Source organism: Bos indicus x Bos taurus, chromosome 12, assembly GCF_003369695.1.
Source record: "Bos indicus x Bos taurus breed Angus x Brahman F1 hybrid chromosome 12, Bos_hybrid_MaternalHap_v2.0, whole genome shotgun sequence".
Lineage (NCBI taxonomy): Eukaryota > Metazoa > Chordata > Mammalia > Artiodactyla > Bovidae > Bos > Bos indicus x Bos taurus.
Genome location: NC_040087.1, coordinates 16,840,982 through 16,859,610, shown reverse-complemented (window position 1 = coordinate 16,859,610; position 18,629 = coordinate 16,840,982).

The window sequence follows — 18,629 nt, the reverse complement described above, 5'->3', positions numbered from 1 at the left end:
TTCACAGTTAAGTCCTTTTAAAACTATTCTTATTGACAGGAGATATTTACAAAGTCAAATAGTGATATTTCCATAAGTGAAGCTCCTACTGCCAAAGAAAGAGAGCGTTAAGCTAGGAAGTAGGCACAAATATTCATGGTGTTTAAGCACAGTTTCTCTGATCAAAATTCTCACATATTAATATAGGCCTTAAAGACTTTAAATATGAGTATTTCTACCATAAGGATAAATAAATGCATAGTCACACTGCCTCAGTAGAGACATTTATATTATCCTCAGGTTTGCAAATACAAATACAAGCCGTGCATTCAGGTCACTGAGTGCTTGCGCCCCACCGATTGCTTCGGTTCCCTCACATGACATTTGTGAAATTACTGCTATCATTCTCTTTACGTGTTAGTGCATAGCTTCAACCCTGTAATTTTAAAATGCATTATTCAAATCCTAGCTCTACTGGTCACTTAAAATAAGTCATTTCTTTCCTCCTCAAATCAATCAGCCTCCCCCGCCACCTTCTTTCTTATTGACTAGGAATACTCAGTTTTACAAAATCAGGAACAAGATGCAGTAAAGTGGTAAATATTTACATTGACATCCTCATCTCTACCAAGTCATATCATCCAACCACTTAAAAAAAGTCTCCAAAATCGATGTGCTTTTAGCATATTGCATCCGCAAAGCAGCAGCACAACTATAGTGGAAATAGGCCCCATGTAAAGGCTGTGATGGGGGCTTCCCTGGTGGCTCAATGGAAAAGAATCCACCTGCCAATGCAGGAGATGTGGGTTCCATCCCTGGGTCAGAAAGATCCCCTGGAGAAGGAAATGGCAACCCATTCCAGTATTCTTGCCTGGCAAATCCCATGGACAAGGAACCTGGCGGGTTATAGTCCATGGGGTCGCCAAAGAGTCAGACAGGACTTGCTGAGTCAAGAACAACAACAACAACAAAAGGGAGTGATGCCCTGCCCCCCACCTACCTCCAACCCACAGATCCAGGATTTCTTTTATCATCTTAGTCTCCAAGGAACCTCTCACCCATCTCCCATTTGGCGTGGATTGGTAAACTAAGAATCTGGGGGGAGGGGTGGAGGGTGGAGAATGATATAGAAAGATGCTGCAGAGGGGTAGGGGTAACAGAGCAGGAAGAGTGCGACGTGCACCCTGTGACTTGTCCCTGACCCATGTGTTCATCCAGCGTGGTGTCCTGATCACAAACTCTATGTCAGCCTCTACCGTAGGTAGCTCCTGACGAGAGTGACATATCGGCATTTACACGTGAATTTTAAGTGTTATGGACAAGGGTAGTGACACACCAGGAACGCCACACTTAGGGTCCCCTCACTGTGCCTGGCCCCCAACAGCACACCCTGCTTCCACCCAGCAGCACGTCTGCCCACACAACCCCATTAGGTGGTGGGATGACTCACTTCACAGATGAGCAGAGTGGGATTAGAAAGGCTCAGGGATTTGTCTGCTGTTGCAAGGTTTATAAGTCATGAAAGCAGACCTAGCTAGGACCACCATCCTGGTTAGCCTGAGACTAAAGAGTTTCCCAGCATTCCAGTCGTGGGCAGACCAGGTCCACCTTATCGTATCCAGGGTCTCCTTAATCCATGTCAACTTTTTTTCCCCAAACCACCAGTACTTTTAGTTTCTTATTTTTGCAGTTTACTATTTATCTTAATGAGCTTTCCAGGCATTGCTATTGTATTCGTGTGGGTGAGGGGAGAATTCATAATAGAAGAACTAAAATTCTTCTGTGAATAATGAAAAAAAAAATATTTTGTTGTTCCCAACATACTTTATACCCTTCCAGAAGATCTTATTGGCTAATAATTTTTATTAATGCCTTTTAGTTTTGTATATATCTTACACATTCCATTATAAACATAATCAGCAATCTCCTGAAAAAGCAACCTATTGATGGCAGTGATTTAACTGTGACCCACATTTCTATGTTAGGATCTTTCATATTGAGCAGAATATTGAGGTTTTCTACTTGTATTGAGTTTTCTTCAGATTTCCAATCTGGTTTCAGAGTTCTTTTCTATCTTCATCTTCAAAGACTGTGATTTCAACTGATCATCTATTTGATCTCTTTTATAATGTCTTTTAATGTTTTATTAACAATTTCCTATAGTTCCTCAGAGTTTTTCTTTGAAAGAAAGTACAACCAGATGACTAAGAACTTGGGCACTGACCATAGGGCATGGAGTCAAGTCCTGTTCTACTTACTTTTGGTGTGACTTGGAAAAGATGTGGTGATTCTCTAGACTGTGGATTCCTGATCAGTAAAATGAAAATAATCATAGTGCTACCTTGTAGAGTGATTTTAAGGAGGTGATGACTGTATATATCTGGAGGACTTAAAACAGTTCCTGGTACCCTCCTGCACAGATGGTTGGATTGTAAATCAGTATAACCACTACAGAGAACAGAATGGAGGTTCCATGAAAGACTAAAAATATAACTACCATATGATCCAGCAGACCCACTCCTGGGCATATATCCAAAGAAAACCATAGCGTAAAAAGATACTTGCACCCCAGTGTTCACTGCAGCACTGTCTACAATAGCCAAGAAAATGGAAGCAACCTAAATGTTGATCAACAGAGGAATGAATACAGAAGATGTGGTACATAAATACAATGGAATAGTACTCAGTGATAAAAAGAATGAAATAATACCATTTGCAGCAACATAAATGGACCTGGAGGTAATCATAGTAAGTGAAGTAAGTCAGAGAAGGACAAATACCATATGATATCACTCATATGTGGATTATAATTTTTTAATTGTTGTGACCCAAGGACGAAAGAGCAGATAAAACCAAGGAGGGTCTTGGAATGCAGGAATGGAAAAACCAGACCCTTATTGTCCTTCCCTTCCCCATGTTGTAACTATTAATGGAACAGTATAACTTGTCTCCCCTCCTACCCCATAGGGAGAAGGCATCTGCCCTACTCTTTCCCCACCCATATACATGCCTCATCCAATCAACAAATGATCCACAAGACCTCTATCCCACTCCTTGTATCCTGGGTATAAAAGTGGACTAAGGACCCCTGTTCAACATCAGTTCTCCCTTGAGCTGACAGTATCTCCCACTCTAATAAATGTTATTTCCCTCTCATTCTCTCTCATGTCTTCAAATTCTTCTCCAGTCTGCACCTAGACCACAACTAAAATAACATATGAACTTATTTACAAAGCAGAAACAGACTCACAGATTTTGATTTCCCAAAAGGGAAATGGGGGTGGGGGGTATAAATTAGAAGCTTGGGATTAACACACACACACTATTTTATATAAAATATTGATAGATAATCAACAGGACCTATTGTATAGCACAGAGAACTCAACTTAATATTCTGTAATAATCTATATTAAAAGAATCTGTAAAAGAATGTGTGTTATATGTATAACTGATTCACTATGTTGTACACCTGAAACTAACACCGTATTTTAAATCAACTATACTCCAATAAAATTGTTTTTAAAATGAATACATTTTAAAAAGCAGTTTCTGGCACATATCGTGTGCTTAACTAGTGTTAGCTAATGTTATTTTCATAAATGGCTCAATAATTTTTAAGATTCTAAGATCACAACTCTAAGATTTTTAACAGAAATATTAACAATTCCTAGAAACATTCTGATTAAAGTTGATGATACCAATTTAATGTTACATTTTTTTTAGAAAATATGATTTCCTTTACAGTATGTAATCTGACAATGCAGTGTTAGCCACTGGGCAGCCAGGGAAATCCCTAGACTATCTACCTTTGACAAACTTCATTCCGTCTTATTCTCTGTCCTCCTCCTAAGTAGTGCCAAGCCACTAACTGGAGATCAACAATCAAGCATAACCTCCAGTCACCCTGTATCAGCTTATAGTGAATCCCATTTTCCCTCTAAATCCATGATGCCTTAGCACCTATCAGCTTACCCACTGCCAACCAAGGGATAGCCCTTCAATGGAGTACACCCTCACAACTGTTTGTTAGGGTCAGTGGATTTCAGGAAGTAAATAAAGATGTAATTATTATCAGGCAATAAACTAACACAAGGAGGAGGCTCAAAAGTGATACCATTCTATAAAATTATACCTCCCATTGCTTCTCTTAGGAGTATCATCCCTTATATCAGCAAATATGCATTGCCCGCCCCCCCAGTAATATTTGGTAGATATCACACAAAACTCACTCCCCAACAAGCATCCACTCCAGACAACTGGAATTAGCACAGTGTAACTGCTTTAGCCACATAAAAATGGGCATTTAATTTTATAGTCAGAAAACCACCCAAGAATTCCTTGAATCCAAGAAGGGGGTTCAGCCATCCTCTCCCACGTATTTCTGTGTGATATTGAGAGTGTTCCGTTCCATCCTGGAAGCCAACCATTGAACAGGAGATCAACAGACATTTGTCCAAAGGAAAACATAGGGATCGAGAAGTTTCCAGAATATGACAAAGAGGTTAAAGAAGCCTGTGACAAAGAGTTGAAAACCTGGAGACCATTTAGCTTAAAGAAAAGAGGATTTCAGGGAAAAAAGATAACTGAGGTGAACAGGGCAGCCGATTAGCCAATTAGCAATCTTCAAATGCTCCAAGAATTATCATGACAATTGAGGCTTTCAAGTTATGATTGTTAAAAAGAAAAAATTGTGACAAGATATTTTAGTTCTGGCATCTTTTGTTGCCTTTGTTATTGATAATTCCCTGCTGCCCTCCAGGAAGGGTGGATTCTGGTACCAGATGGGTTCTTTGTTTGCTGAATGGAAGGCACTTGTGGGGAAAAGAAAGAACTAACTTCATCAAGAATAGGAGAAAGATCTAAGGACTCTGAGGATGATTCAAAGGGGAACAGGACCACGGAGATTCAGAGGCTGCCTTGGGGCAAGAGTTTCATGAAAGAAAAGTACCAGCATAAGATAGACAAAGAGAAAATCTGAAGAATGAATACATAAATGTAGTATTTTATCAAAATAATAAATGGCATGGTTAAAAATTTTAAATAGCACAAAAATGTTCATAATAAAACAAAGCTCTTTCATCACACTAAAATCTTCACCCCTAAAATCCTTTTCAGAGGCAATAATCTAATTTCTGATTTTAGTTCTTCTCTTTGTTTTCAAATACCATACTTACATTTTAAAGACCAAAGTTATATATTAGCTTTCCCTGGTGGCTCAGACAGTAAAGCATCTGCCTGCAATGCAGGAGACTCGGGTTCAATCCCTGGGTCAGGAAGATCCCCTGGAGAAGAAAATGGCAATCCACTCCAGTACTCTTGCCTGGAAAATTCCATGGATGGAGGAGCCTGATGGGTTACAGTCCATGGGGTTGCAAAGAGTCGGACACGACTGAGTGACTTCACTTTTCACTTTATTAACTTTAAAAATTATCAGTTACTCTATAACTGTATTTAGTATGCTTAAAATTTATATACTCTTCCCATTCCCCAATATAATCCAATATTATTAGTTTTTTTTTTTTTAGTTTTTGATGGACAGGGAGGCCTGGCATGCATCCATGGGGTTGCAAAGAGTTGGACATGACTGAGCAACTGAACTGAACTGAAAATGTGTTTACTTTTGTTTTTCCCATCAGCTATATTCATACTTGGAGAAGGAAATGGCAACCCATTCCAGTGTTCTTGCCTAGAGAATCCCATGGACGGAGAAGCCTGGTAGGCTGCAGTCCATGGGGTCGCACAAAGTCGGACACGACTGAAGCGACTCAGCAGCAGTAGCAGCAGCAGCATATTTATACTTCCACCTTCATCCTTACTTGCCTCTTTCCCTTTTCCACCTCCACACTTCACATTATCAAGGTTGAAAACATTATTCTGTAACCACAGTTAAGTATTCTTTGCTTTGTTTATAGGTGATTACAGAATTAAAAGGCATCAATTGCATTTTCGGTCTAATGACTGAGTAAATATTGTTTACCTCAGAAGCTAACAGTGTGGTTTCTGAAGTAAATAACATTCCTTCATGGCTCCAAAGCTCACAGTTTCAATGCTACCCTAAAAAAAAAAAAAAAAACCTGTATAAAGGAATCTCATTCTTACACTCCACCAGGAGCCCAATCACACTGTGTTTAATTTCCCAAATGGAGTCTGCATTGCTTGTAAAGTTTACATGATGGTTGTTTCACCTGGAATTTCAGGTTGCCTCATGTGTGCATGTTGTCAAAGCAAATTTGCACTAGACAGGGTTAAACAGGCAAGGAAGACTATTCAAAACTATCACCATAAGAGAGAGATTCCATTCAACTCCCCTGAAACGACAGGCCAGAGGTTTTGAAGAGATGGGATAAACTAGTAGAAAAGTACTAGAAGACATTAGAGGGAGTGTGGTCTATGTAACTAGACAATTTATGTTTGCTAATTGTTGCTTATTGCGATTACATTCCTCCTTTCCCTCAGAAACTGGAAGACAGGGGCACTGGTCAAGACCAGGGAGGCCCGGCAGATAACGAAGAATCTATAGTAGGACTGGAAAATCAATACTTGGTCACTTACCATGCTCTTCAACTCTTCGACTTCCTACTTTATATTCATCCTCCAAAAACATCCGGTAAAGTTTTGCACGTTGATTCCCTGTGCAATGGTCCATGTCCACTCTCTGGCCATAGCTGGTAGTAAAGATAAGAATACAAATATTCTAGTAGCAGTAAATCTCAAGGGCAGTTGAGTCAGGGTTACTTGATTTGAAGACCTCTCCCCACATAGTCAGTCTCATTTTCTGTTTGGGCATTTCTGAGAAAATTTTTTTTTTTTTAAGGAGGGAGGCAACCCACTTAACATCTTTCAGTGCTGAACACTTCTTCATTGAATGTCTCAGTCACAGCCAGATGTCTCATTCTAATCCTCAGTTAATGTTAAATGCCACTTTTTCTGTGAAAATTTTCCTACTTCCCAGGCAGAGCAAGTCACTCCTTTCTCTGCTGTGCCATTAAGATACGATATTTTACTCAAAATCTTTGTCTGGGTATTTCTTGATCCATAAATGTGGAGGTGTTAAACCTCTCTCTCATGGACACTGTGAGGATTAAATAAGGTAACACACTGGAAGGCTCTTGGTGTGGTCTCTGACATCTACCTTCTTTACGAAATCAAGTGAAGTCGCTCAGTTGTGTCCAACTCTTTGCAACCCCATGGACTGTAGCCTACCAGACTCCTTGATCCATGGGATTTTCCAGGCAAGAGTACTGGAGTGGGTTGCCATTGCCTTCTCCACGGGATCTTCCCGACCCAGGGATCGAACCCAGGTCTCCCACATTGTAGGCAGACACTTTTACCATCTGAGCTACCAGGGAAGCCCCCACCTTCTTTACAGTGGTACTTATTAATAGCTCCTGCGATTATGTTGGTTCTTTCCACATGGGGCTCTGATCCCTAGATTGTGCGCTCCTTGAAGGCAGGGGCCATATTTTGTTCATTGTTCTATCCCTAGGACTGAGCACAGTCCCAAGAACAAACAACAATAAACATTGGCTGAGTCAAATCGTGACTTAGTATAATCAGTTTGCTTTCCTATTAAAATCTACCTGAGATCAGAATAAATTGAAGGTGTTTGGGGGACATGAGGAGGAAAGCGGGTTGCTTTTGAAGCATTTAAAGTTAGTTTGCAGCAGTGGGGTGACTTTACGATGCCAAAAAATACCACAAGTTGTGCTGGAAGGGGAATCATGAAGAGAAGCAAGATGGTGCCAAACTCAAATATCAATCTCCCCTTCCTGAAAATTCCCCAAGTTCTCTTTCAGGCCAAGCCTTTTTGAAAAGAACTAATGAAGAATTTTTCCTTGGCTGACAAAGGATGGTGAACAATGCACCTGCATTTATAGGGGCTCCTGGGTTCCTGATATCACAGGCCCTGATGTTACCTGATAGTGAGTTTCCAGTTGGAGTGAAGAATGGAGGAAGAGGACTGGAGTGGACCCACAGGGATGGCTCAAACTCAGATCCCAGGGTCCACTCTCCTGTGACAGAGAGGACTCTATGATACCTCAGTGGATAGACTAACCTTCAGCCACCTCAAGCTCTCCCATTCCTCTTCCTGTAGTGACATGTTCAAAGAGAAGGGAAGCCATGTACAGTCATTAGGGGAAACACACTGACCGAAACTGCCCACACTGGCCAGGCACCACAGTAGCCATTTGTGCGAATTGTTGTACCAGGAGGTCCTGGTAAAGAACACAGAACTAACAAGCCACCACCAACCAGAAGAGTTCAGGAAAGGTCAAAAGGAGATGCCATATGTCTTTCCACCTCCCAGAATCCTCCTTGCTGGAATCCATCTTGGTTGAGTGAGGCATGTGTCACCAGAAATGACCCTGCATCAGAATGATTGGCCAGAGACAACCCAGAAACTAATCCAATCACAATAAAAATCTGAGACTGTGAGCCACCTGGCAGAGTGGTCCTCCTGGGTTCCTTTACCCTCCTGCTCTCCGCCCAGGCACCCTTTTCCAACAAAGTCTCTGACTTGTCAGCATGTGTGCCTCCTCAGACCATTCATTTCCAAGTGTTAGACAAGAATCCCTTTTCGGACCCTGGAAGGCATCCCCCTTCCTGCAACATACTGAGTGTCATTTCTGGGTCATACATGTTTCTAGGCACTTTACCTTTCAGACTCACTTTCATCTCATGGAAGTATTGTATTTCTATTTCACAGAGTAAAAGGAGGCCCAGTGGAGTTGTATCAGGTATAGTAAATAAGAAAGTCAAGATTCAAACCCAAACCATTCTTGTCCCCAAAGCTCTGCCTCTTTTGCTTTTCCTCACTGATGCCCCCAGGCCAGGATGCTAAACATGTCCATTCAGCTGTCCCAGCAGAAGCCAGAGATGATGACAAAGCTGACGGCTGGTTCTCACCCCTGTCCCCAAAGACAGTGACACTTTCCTAATACATGTATGTGTAGTTGGATGTGCTGTGGCCTTTACATTTGCTGAAATCTGTACTAGATGGAACACATCCATTTAGTGATGGGCTAATCATGATTTATTCATTGGGAAACGCAGCTTTTGGTGGAAGCAGAGATGTGGTGGTGCTGTCCCTGTGCCTGTATTAATTTGTGTTCATTAAATTAATTATGTGCCATGCCAGGAAATGCCAGTATTAATATTTCGACCTGACAAAAGGAGAAAACCATTTAACTCAGTAATGTGAAACCAATGATGCAAATTTGCAACTAGAATTAGAATACAGACTGAGATCAAAAGCCAGCCTTCCATTTATTTGCTCTTTCCAGTATTGTTTTTCACAGGGAGTTAAGGATGAAAGTAAACCAAGTCAAGAGTGGCTCCATCCTGTGAACCTTCAAAGACTTAATGGGATGTTGGTCCAGTACCTGAATGCTTGGCAACATGGTTCTGATGTCTAGATTAGACTTACGCAGTGTCGGTTTATACATGCAAAGTCAGAGGACTGTTGTCATTATTGATATAATTCAGGCCAAATGCTTCCTACATGAATCCTTAGCTGCTCATTACTAAATGGAGGATCTTGTTTGTATCATGCCTCGAATTATAGCATCTCTTAATTTCAGATTTGCCAGATACAACTTTAGATAAGAGGTCAGTTAGTCAGTTTAGTCACTCAGTCGTGTCTGACTCTTTGTGACCCCATGGACTGCAGCATGCCAGGCTTCCCTGTCCATCACCAACTCTCAGAGCTTACTCAAATTCATGTCCATCGAGTTGGTGATGCCATCCAACCATCTCATCCTTTGTTGTCCCCTTCTCCTTCTGCCTTCAATCTTTCCCAGCATCAGGGTCTTTTCCAATGAGTCAGCTCTTCGCATCAGGCAGCCAAAGTATTGGAGATTCAGCTTCAGCATCAGGCCTTCCAATGAATATTCCAGACTGATTTCCTTTAGGATGAACTGGTTGGATCTCCTTGCAGTCCAAGGGACTCACAAGAGTCTTCTCCAACACCACAGTTCAAAAGCATTAATTCTTTAGCACTCAGCTTTCTTTATAGTTCAACTCTCACATCCATACATGACTACTGGAAAATAGCTAAGAAAAGAAGAGATGCAAAAGGCAAAGGAGAAAAGGAAAGATATACCCATTTGAATGCAGAGTTCCAAAGAATAGCAAGGAGAGTTAAGAAATCCTTCCTTGGTGATCAATGCAAAGAAATAGAGGAAAACAACAGAATGGGAAAGACTAGAGATCTCTTCAAGAAAATTCGAGATACCAAGGGAACATTTCATGCAAAGATGGGCTCAATAAAGGACAGAAATGGTATGGACCTAACAGAAGTAGAAGATATTAAGAAGAGGTGGCAAGAATACACAGAAGAACTGTACAAAAAAGATCTTCATGACCCAGATAACCACGATGGTGTGATCACTCTCCTAGAGCCAGACATCCTGGAATGAGAAGTCAACTGGGCCTTAGGAAGCATCACTATGAACAAAGCTAGTGGAGGTGATGGAATTCCAGTTGAGCTATTTCAAATCCTAAAAGATGATGCTGTGAAAGTGTTGCACTCAATATGCCAGCAAATTTGGAAAACTCAGCAGTGGCCACAGGACCTGAAAATGTCTGTTTTCATTCCAATCCCAAAGAAAGGCATTGCCAAAGAATGCTCAAACTACTGCACAATTGCACTCATCTCACATGCTGGCAAAGTAATGCTCAAAATTCTCCAAGCCAGGCGTCAGCAGTATGTGAACCATGAAATTCTAGACGCTCAAGCTGGATTTAGAAAAGGCAGAGGAACCAGAGATCAAATTGCCAACATCCACTGGATCATCAAAAAAGCAAGAGAGTTCCAGAAAAACATCTATTTCTGCTTCATTGACTATGCCAAAGCTTTTGACTGTGTGGATCACAACAAACTGTGGAAAATCTTCAAGTGATGGGAATACCAGACCACCTGACCTGCCTCCTGAGAAATCTGTATGAAGGTCAAGAAGCAACGGTTAGAACTGGACATGGAACAACAGGCTGGTTCCAAATTGGGAAAAGAGTACATCAAGGCTATATTGTCACCCTGCTTATTTAACTTATATGCAGAGTACATCATGAGAAATGCTGGGCTGGATGAAGCACAAGCTGGAATCAAGATTGCCAGAAGAAATATCAATAACCTCAGGTAGGCAGATGATAACACCCTTATGGCAGAAAGTGAAGAGGAACTAAAGAGCCTGTTGATGAAAGTGAAAGAAAAGAGTGAAAAAGTTGGCTTAAAATTCAACATTCAGAAAACAAAGATCATGGCATCCGATCCCATCACTTCATGGGAGATAGATGGGGAAACAATGGGTAAGAGGTCAAGTCATCACTAATCTGTCCAATGAAGAAATATGCCATTTTACCTCTTAAAGCTTCCCTCTCACCTCTCTGAAGATGGAAATAGATCACGATGCCTTATAGAGTGCCCTTGCTTTTCAGGCTGTCTTGGATTCACACATCTCTGGGTAAAAGAAAGATTAATAAAGAATTATAGGAATCTCTGAATCTCTTGGTTTCTCCACTGCCCCCAATATTCTCTTGAATTCTAAACAAGATGCATGACTTTAACACAACCAGAACAAGATTAAGTATGACCCCAAATAGCCCTTGTGTGTTTCCCCAGATGCTACTGGATTGTGTGCACAATTGGATTGTGTATTTTTGATAATTTGATGAAACAGGAGTACAGATGTTCCACTGGAGGTGGGGGAAAGGGTGGGGGTGCAGATACTGAAATCCAGAGATGCTTAAATCCCTTATAGAAAAAGGCCAAGTACTGGGATTTCCCCTGCAGTCCAGGGTTAAGACTTTACCCTCTAATACAAGGGATGTGTGTTAGATCCTTGGTCATGGAGCTAAGATACCAAATGCCTCAAGCCAAAAAACCAGAACATAAACAACAGAAGCAATGTTACAACAAATTCATTAAAGATTTTTTAAAGAATGGTCCACATAAAAAAAAAAAAATTTAAGGCATAATATTTACATATAACCTACATATATCCTATTTACTTGAAATCATTTCTAGATTACTCACAATCCCTAATACAATGAAAAAGCTATATAAATAGTTGTAAATATAACACAAACGCTATGTAAATAGTTGCTGCTGCTACTGCTATGTCACTTCAGTCGTGTCCGACTCTGTGCGACCCCATAGACGGCAGCCCACCAGGCTCCCCTGTCCCTGGGATTCTCCAGGCAAGAACACTGGAGTGGGTTGCCATTTCCTTCTCCAATGCATGTGAAAAGTGAAAGTGAGGTCGCTCAGTCGTGTCCAACTCTTAGCGACCCCACGGACTGCAGCCCACCAGGCTCCTCCATCCATGGGATTTTCCAGGCAAGAGTACTGGAGTGGGGTGCCATCGCCTTGTGTGGCAAACTCAAGTTTTGCTTTTTGGAACTTCCTATGATATTTAAAAATTAGTTTGGATCCACAGTGAGTTGAGCCCATAGATGTAGAACCCATACATATGGAGGGCCAACCGGAGGTCTGTGGCATAGCCTATGTTTGGCTTAGAGGACAAAGGGTCATAGGTTTTTTTCTTTCAGGTTGTTGAAGAGCTGGAACAGAGAGTAAATTGCCAAGATCTTTTGAAAACTGTATACAAGTTGCTGAAAAAAATACATCCCTGTAAGTGCATCCCTTAATCCCTTTAGCAAGTGAGAAGATCACATTCAAGGGTAGGACTTAAAAAAGATTAAGTTAAAATCCATGACCACCCCAACTGTCTTTCTCCAAGGAAGCCTTTACTTGCATGCCTCATTAGAACAAAACTACAAATTTTAGAACAAAAATATCCTATCTGTATGCACTCTAGAGGTTATAAAGCATTTTCACATGGGTTATCTCATTTTACCTTCTCCACAACCCTTTGATTTGAGCATGTGATACTGTTCACATGTTGTAAAGGAGGAGAAACTGAGGTTGAGAGAACACACGTGATTTGTCAAAAATCACAGGATGAATCAGCAGGCTAGGGCCCCAGCCCATACTTTCTAACTTCAAGTACCCTGCCCCACCAGTTCCCTCCTTATGCAATGTTGGGGGAGAGGATATTATAAAGCTGATCCTTTCACATCTGGGCTTTCTGCTCCCAGTCCTTGGAAGTCAGTTATCTCAAGATCTTGAGACCTAGTAAGTGCCTGAAGAAAAAGGTCTTAAGAAATCAATAAGATTGTATTTAATTACTGGAAATTTCTCCTCACATTCCCTCTGCAATTGTAAGGGTATAAATAACCTAAAAAACCTTACTGCAACAAGCAACCTGAAAAGCTGATGAGTGATGAATAAGATCCTGAATGCAGCCAACTCTGAACCGATTGCCATTTCCATTCTATGTACCTTGGTTGTTTTTTTCTTTTTTTCTTTCACAAATGCAGAAGTCTGCTTTTGCCTTATTTGTCTATTTCCTTATGTAACTGACCTTAAGCGATTGTATAACACTGCGAGACTGTGATTCAGTGCACTGTTCTCCCCTTCTTAGTATTATTAGAAGCTATTGGAGAAACACGGCTGGTGCTCTCTGAAAAGGGATCTTTTAATATTCTATTTAAAGATCGTGTTGTGTTTTCCTGTGAAGAGGAATAAAAGATAAAATTGTCACATGCAAAATTATTAACTGGTAATTGTTGATTTTTTAATGAAAAATGTTTATAGAATATTTTGTGTGGCAGAGAACTAAGAAAAAAAATTAAATATAACACATGATAGATTCACAACAAGTTTGCCACAGATCACATGTTATCAAAGACATCAGCATGAACATAGAGTCATTTTCCTAAAATTCTTACCTACATTGATACCAAAAAGAGGAAATTAAGTTATCTATAAGTGTCACTGTACTGTATATATGAAATAATCTTGAATTTTCTTCCTAAAAGTTCTACAGTAGTACATGTGAAAATGTGTTGAAAACCAAAGGAAAAAAATTTCCTTATTGACTAGATATACTGTAAAAGTTGCTGGTGTGCTTCACAAGAAAAAATTTGTACTCTCCAAAAAGAACTGCTTTAAAAACCCAACCAAACAGCAATAGGAATAAATGAAGACTGAACAAAGCAAGGTCACCAATGTTATTTCACATTGTTTTCAGTCCTCTGATGGCTACATGCCAGTGCCTTTGCACAAGGGTGCAGTGGCGATGATTTTCTTCCATCCCTAAAATTTATCTGATTCCTTAAGGCAGATGCCATTAAACTCTCACCACTCCAGACCCGAGTCCTGAACTCCCAATCCCTTGCCAAACACTCCATTTTTCACCTTTCCAGCTTCCTTGGTTCTTTCCTCTTATTTAGCGACTCCAATCTGTGAGAATTTTTTTTTCTATACAGTAGATTTATTAAGTTTATCACCATGGATACAATCAACTACCTCATCCTTAAGGGAAGATTGCTTCCTTTTTGCATCACCATCTCCTGTCCCACTGTAATCACCATAAAGTTGGCTTATGTATTATGGGGGTTATAGGATAACGTTTGAGCCACAAATTTAAAATAATTCTATGTAAAAAATTGGCACCTAAATTTTTTTATGATATTCCTTTATTATCATTTAACTATCTCTGATGTCCCCACTTTAATTCTTTTTTTAAAAAAATTTTTAATTGAAAGCTAATTACTTTACAGTATTGTGTTGGTTTCTGCCAAACATCAACATGAATCAGCCATAGGCAGACCTATGTCCCCTCTCTCCTGAACTTCCCTCCCACCTCCCTCCCCATCCCACCCCTCTAGGTTGTTACAGAGCCCCAGTTTGAATTCCCTGAGTCATACAGCAAATTCCCATCAGCTATCTATTTTACATATGGTAATAATGTATGTTTCCATGTTACTCTCTCCATACATCCCACACTTTCCTTCCTCCCCACTGCCCCACTGCCCCACGTCTGTAAGTCTGTTCTCTATGTCTGGTCTTCACTGCAAGAATTAGCAGTTAAATTTTTACAGACAAGTCACTGTCTCCCAGGAGACTGCTCTAAAGTTGAAAGGAAGCCTTGCTTTGTACTTCTGAGAGATTATCGTAAAGAATTGTACCAAGTCAGAAGTTCTACTAGTATCTCTTTTTATCACAACATACAGACCTAAGTCTCTATAGAATATGGGGCCGGCTCTATTTTTAAGTCTGAGCTCTACTTTCATCTTCTGGCAACTCATTCCTAAAGCTGTAGATAAACAGGAAAAGGCTCAGACGGAAACATAAAGACTGATCCGTGGCTTGGATGAACTGATTAATTAAGGAAGGTTATTGGAATTTTCCGGAGAAGGCAATGGCAACCCACTCCAGTACTCTTGCCTGGAAAACCTCAGAGACAGAGAAGCCTGGTGGGCTGCAGTCCATGGGTTCGCGAAGAGTTGGACCCTTACTGAGCGACTTCACTTTCACTTTCACGCATTGGAGAAGAAATGGCAACCCACTCCAGTGTTCTTGCCTGGAGAATCGCAGGGATGGCGGAACCTGGTGGGCTGCCGTCTATGGAGTCGCACGGAGTCGGACACGACTGAAGCGACTTAGCAGCAGCAGCAGCAGCATTGGAATTTTCAGAGGTACCAGTCATCCTAGCAGATCTAAAGGAATTTCATGGCCGTATATCTCATGAGAGAAAGGCAGACCAACATCTTTGCTGGGTTATAAAGAAATTATCCAAAACTAGGATTTGTCTTTATCAAAAGGAAAAATTCAAGCTTTAGATCCTCTTCCTTCAGTGTCCAAATTTGATCATATTGGGACTCCCATCCTCATGAGTAAAGAGAGTGCAGTTAAAGAATAAAAATATGGCAAAAATACAGTATAACATACCTATATATCTAGCCCCCAAACAAGATTCAAATAAACAATTGTGCAGACAGGTTTGCAAATACGCAAAGATGTCAGAATCAACATCACAATGCAATGGGCAAAAAGAGGAAAACAGCAAAAATAGCTCTTTTTAAGAAATAAACCAAATAAAATGATGTGATGTCTGAGATCTCTTTAAAATAATAAAGGGAGACAGAGAAAGAGAACAAGATTGGCCATGAGTTGACAAACTGATTAAATTGAATGATGTATACATATGGTTCATTATACTCTTTTCCGTATTTTTGTATATATTGGGAAACGTCTGTAATAAAATAACAAAAAAGATACTGATTTGACAAATTTTTCAAGAGAGCAAGACTGAGATCTGCATTTCATAGCAGGACCGGTCAAAAAGAAGAATCATCAAAACTTCAAATGGCCTTTATGCTCATTAATTTTAGTACTAAAAAGATACATGCCCCCAATTCAGGTACAGTCCTTATGTGCCAAATGAAAACTAAAGATTATTAACTTCCATTGCTCCGTCTTAAATTGGTTGCTTAGATTGCTCCCTGTTTGTACACAGAGTACCTTGATTCAACTGTTACAGTACAATTTTAATCATCTTTCTGTCTTCTGGAGAAGAACATGTGATACAGAATAGCTTGAAGAGGATGAGATCCTGAGTTTATCATTTATACTTTGAGAGACAAAACATTCTGTTTGTTGGGAGACAATTTTCCTTGGGTCTTCTGTGTTTCTACATGTCTTATAAGTAAAGGCACAGACTACCCTTTGTTAAAGTCTATCTTTTCAAAGATCTTTGTGTAGCAACAGGCCTGAAAAACAGAAATAATTTCTCCCCCTGACACAAAGGGCAAACAGGCTTATTTCCCATGTATTCCCTAGGCTTAGAGTTCTAACACAACTACTGTGCAGGTATCATCTGCCCTTTTTTCTTATGAGGATTGGGTCTGAGGAAATGAGCATAAAACATACTGATTATACAAAAAAAAAAAAGAAAATACTGATGCTCATGCTGCATGCTATACCTTCAGTAATAAAGTTCTTTGTCTCTGACCTGGGAGTTTCATGTCTCTTTCTAGCTTCCATGAAAAGGTAACAAGATCATCTATTGGCTTGCAAGTAGGAGAAAAATCTCAGATCCTTCACAAATCTTGACCCTGCTAAAACTGAAACTGTAAATATGATGTGCCCGGCATGAAAGTGACCTATATTGAAACTGACTGCAAAGAAGACAGCCTCTGAATTCATTTTGAAAGATTATAGTTAAAAATTAGCAATGCCTGCCAAGCAAGCCAGCAGGTGGACTGCATCCTTCATGCCATTAATGCTGACCTTGTCGAGTTATTTGTGTCTGTGCCAGCTACATAGGAAGTGCTCAATAAATGATTACCAAGCTGAATGCTTGCTACAATTCTAGAATTTGATTCTAGATTTCAATTGATTAAAAACTGAAGAGTCACACATTGCGTATGGTAATAATTTTGGTTTTTAACATTTTTATAATCAAAAGTTCTTCAACTATTGAATAGAAGAAGAAGAAAAGCATGTATACTTTGTATGCAAGACATAAGCACTGAAACATTAATAAAAATTTGACATAAAACATTAGAGAAAAGGTTATACAGGTTTCTTCATTACTATTTAAAGAGAATTTAAAAACCAAAATTATCACCACAGGTAATATTTATTATTTTAAGCTCTGCTGCTGCTGCTAAGTCGCTTCAGTCATGTCCGACTCTGTGCAACCCCATAGCTCTAAATAACTAAAAAATAATACCATGCCAAAATTGAAGTCTCAGGTATTATGTCAAATATTTGCCAAGGTCTCACACAGCTGAAATGCTCCAGTTTTCCTGCTATAAGTAGATAGCCAAGGTCTTCAAAATAATTCAGAGGCAACATTTCATCTAGCATCAAACAGGACAGGTGCTCAGGACAGGCAACAACACTGATAAACGCCTGAGATGAATTTCATTATCCACAATGAATAATACGTGACTCATCCCAGTGGGGTAATGAACAGATTTTGTGCAAATAGCATGAAAAAAACAACGGTTCAACTTTGGACTTGCCTACCATACCACTTATTTGGCACAGGTTCATTTCTTAAAGTGCTTTATCACTGAAAAACATAAAAAAGGGAAATCTTACTGTTCTCAAACCTAACAGAAGAGTATAACACTTTTGATTAGTGATATATTTTTCAAAAGGCAGTGCAGGTAAGCCCACAGCGCAGCCTGTGAACTGGTTACTTCTACCAAAAGGTTCTGTAAAGATGCAGTATTAATTTATTTTCCTAGATGCAGATCTGGACCAAAGAGAGGCAGAGGAAAGAGAGAGGAGGCACAAAGTTGTCAATGGCAAAGGTCATTAAAGAGTATGATTTTGTCCTTTTATTCTATATTTAATGTGAAGTTGTAATTCAATGCTTGGAAATTATTCTAAACATAATTTTAATTAAAAGTATATAAAATAAACCCTTAGCAGAGACTCCAATTACATAATTATGGCTTGAGGTATTTCCCAAGATTCTAGTTTGATCAACTGGGTGGATTATTTACTAGACTGAAAGAGGAACTGCGGGAAAGGAAAGGTGTTTATGAAATATTTAAGCAAAGGTGAAATATGAAATTAAAATGAATATGAAATATCTATGTGAACATAATGAGCATCAAGGAGATGCCTTCAATGAAGATACTTTAATATCTGTCAAAATACAAATGGCAGCTAAAGCCTTGATAATGAATGACATTATCTAGGGAGAGAGTAGAGGAAGAAGGCATCTCTGTATTGAGTTGTATAAAAGCCCAATAATGATAGGAGGAGATAAGGAAAGGAGACAGAA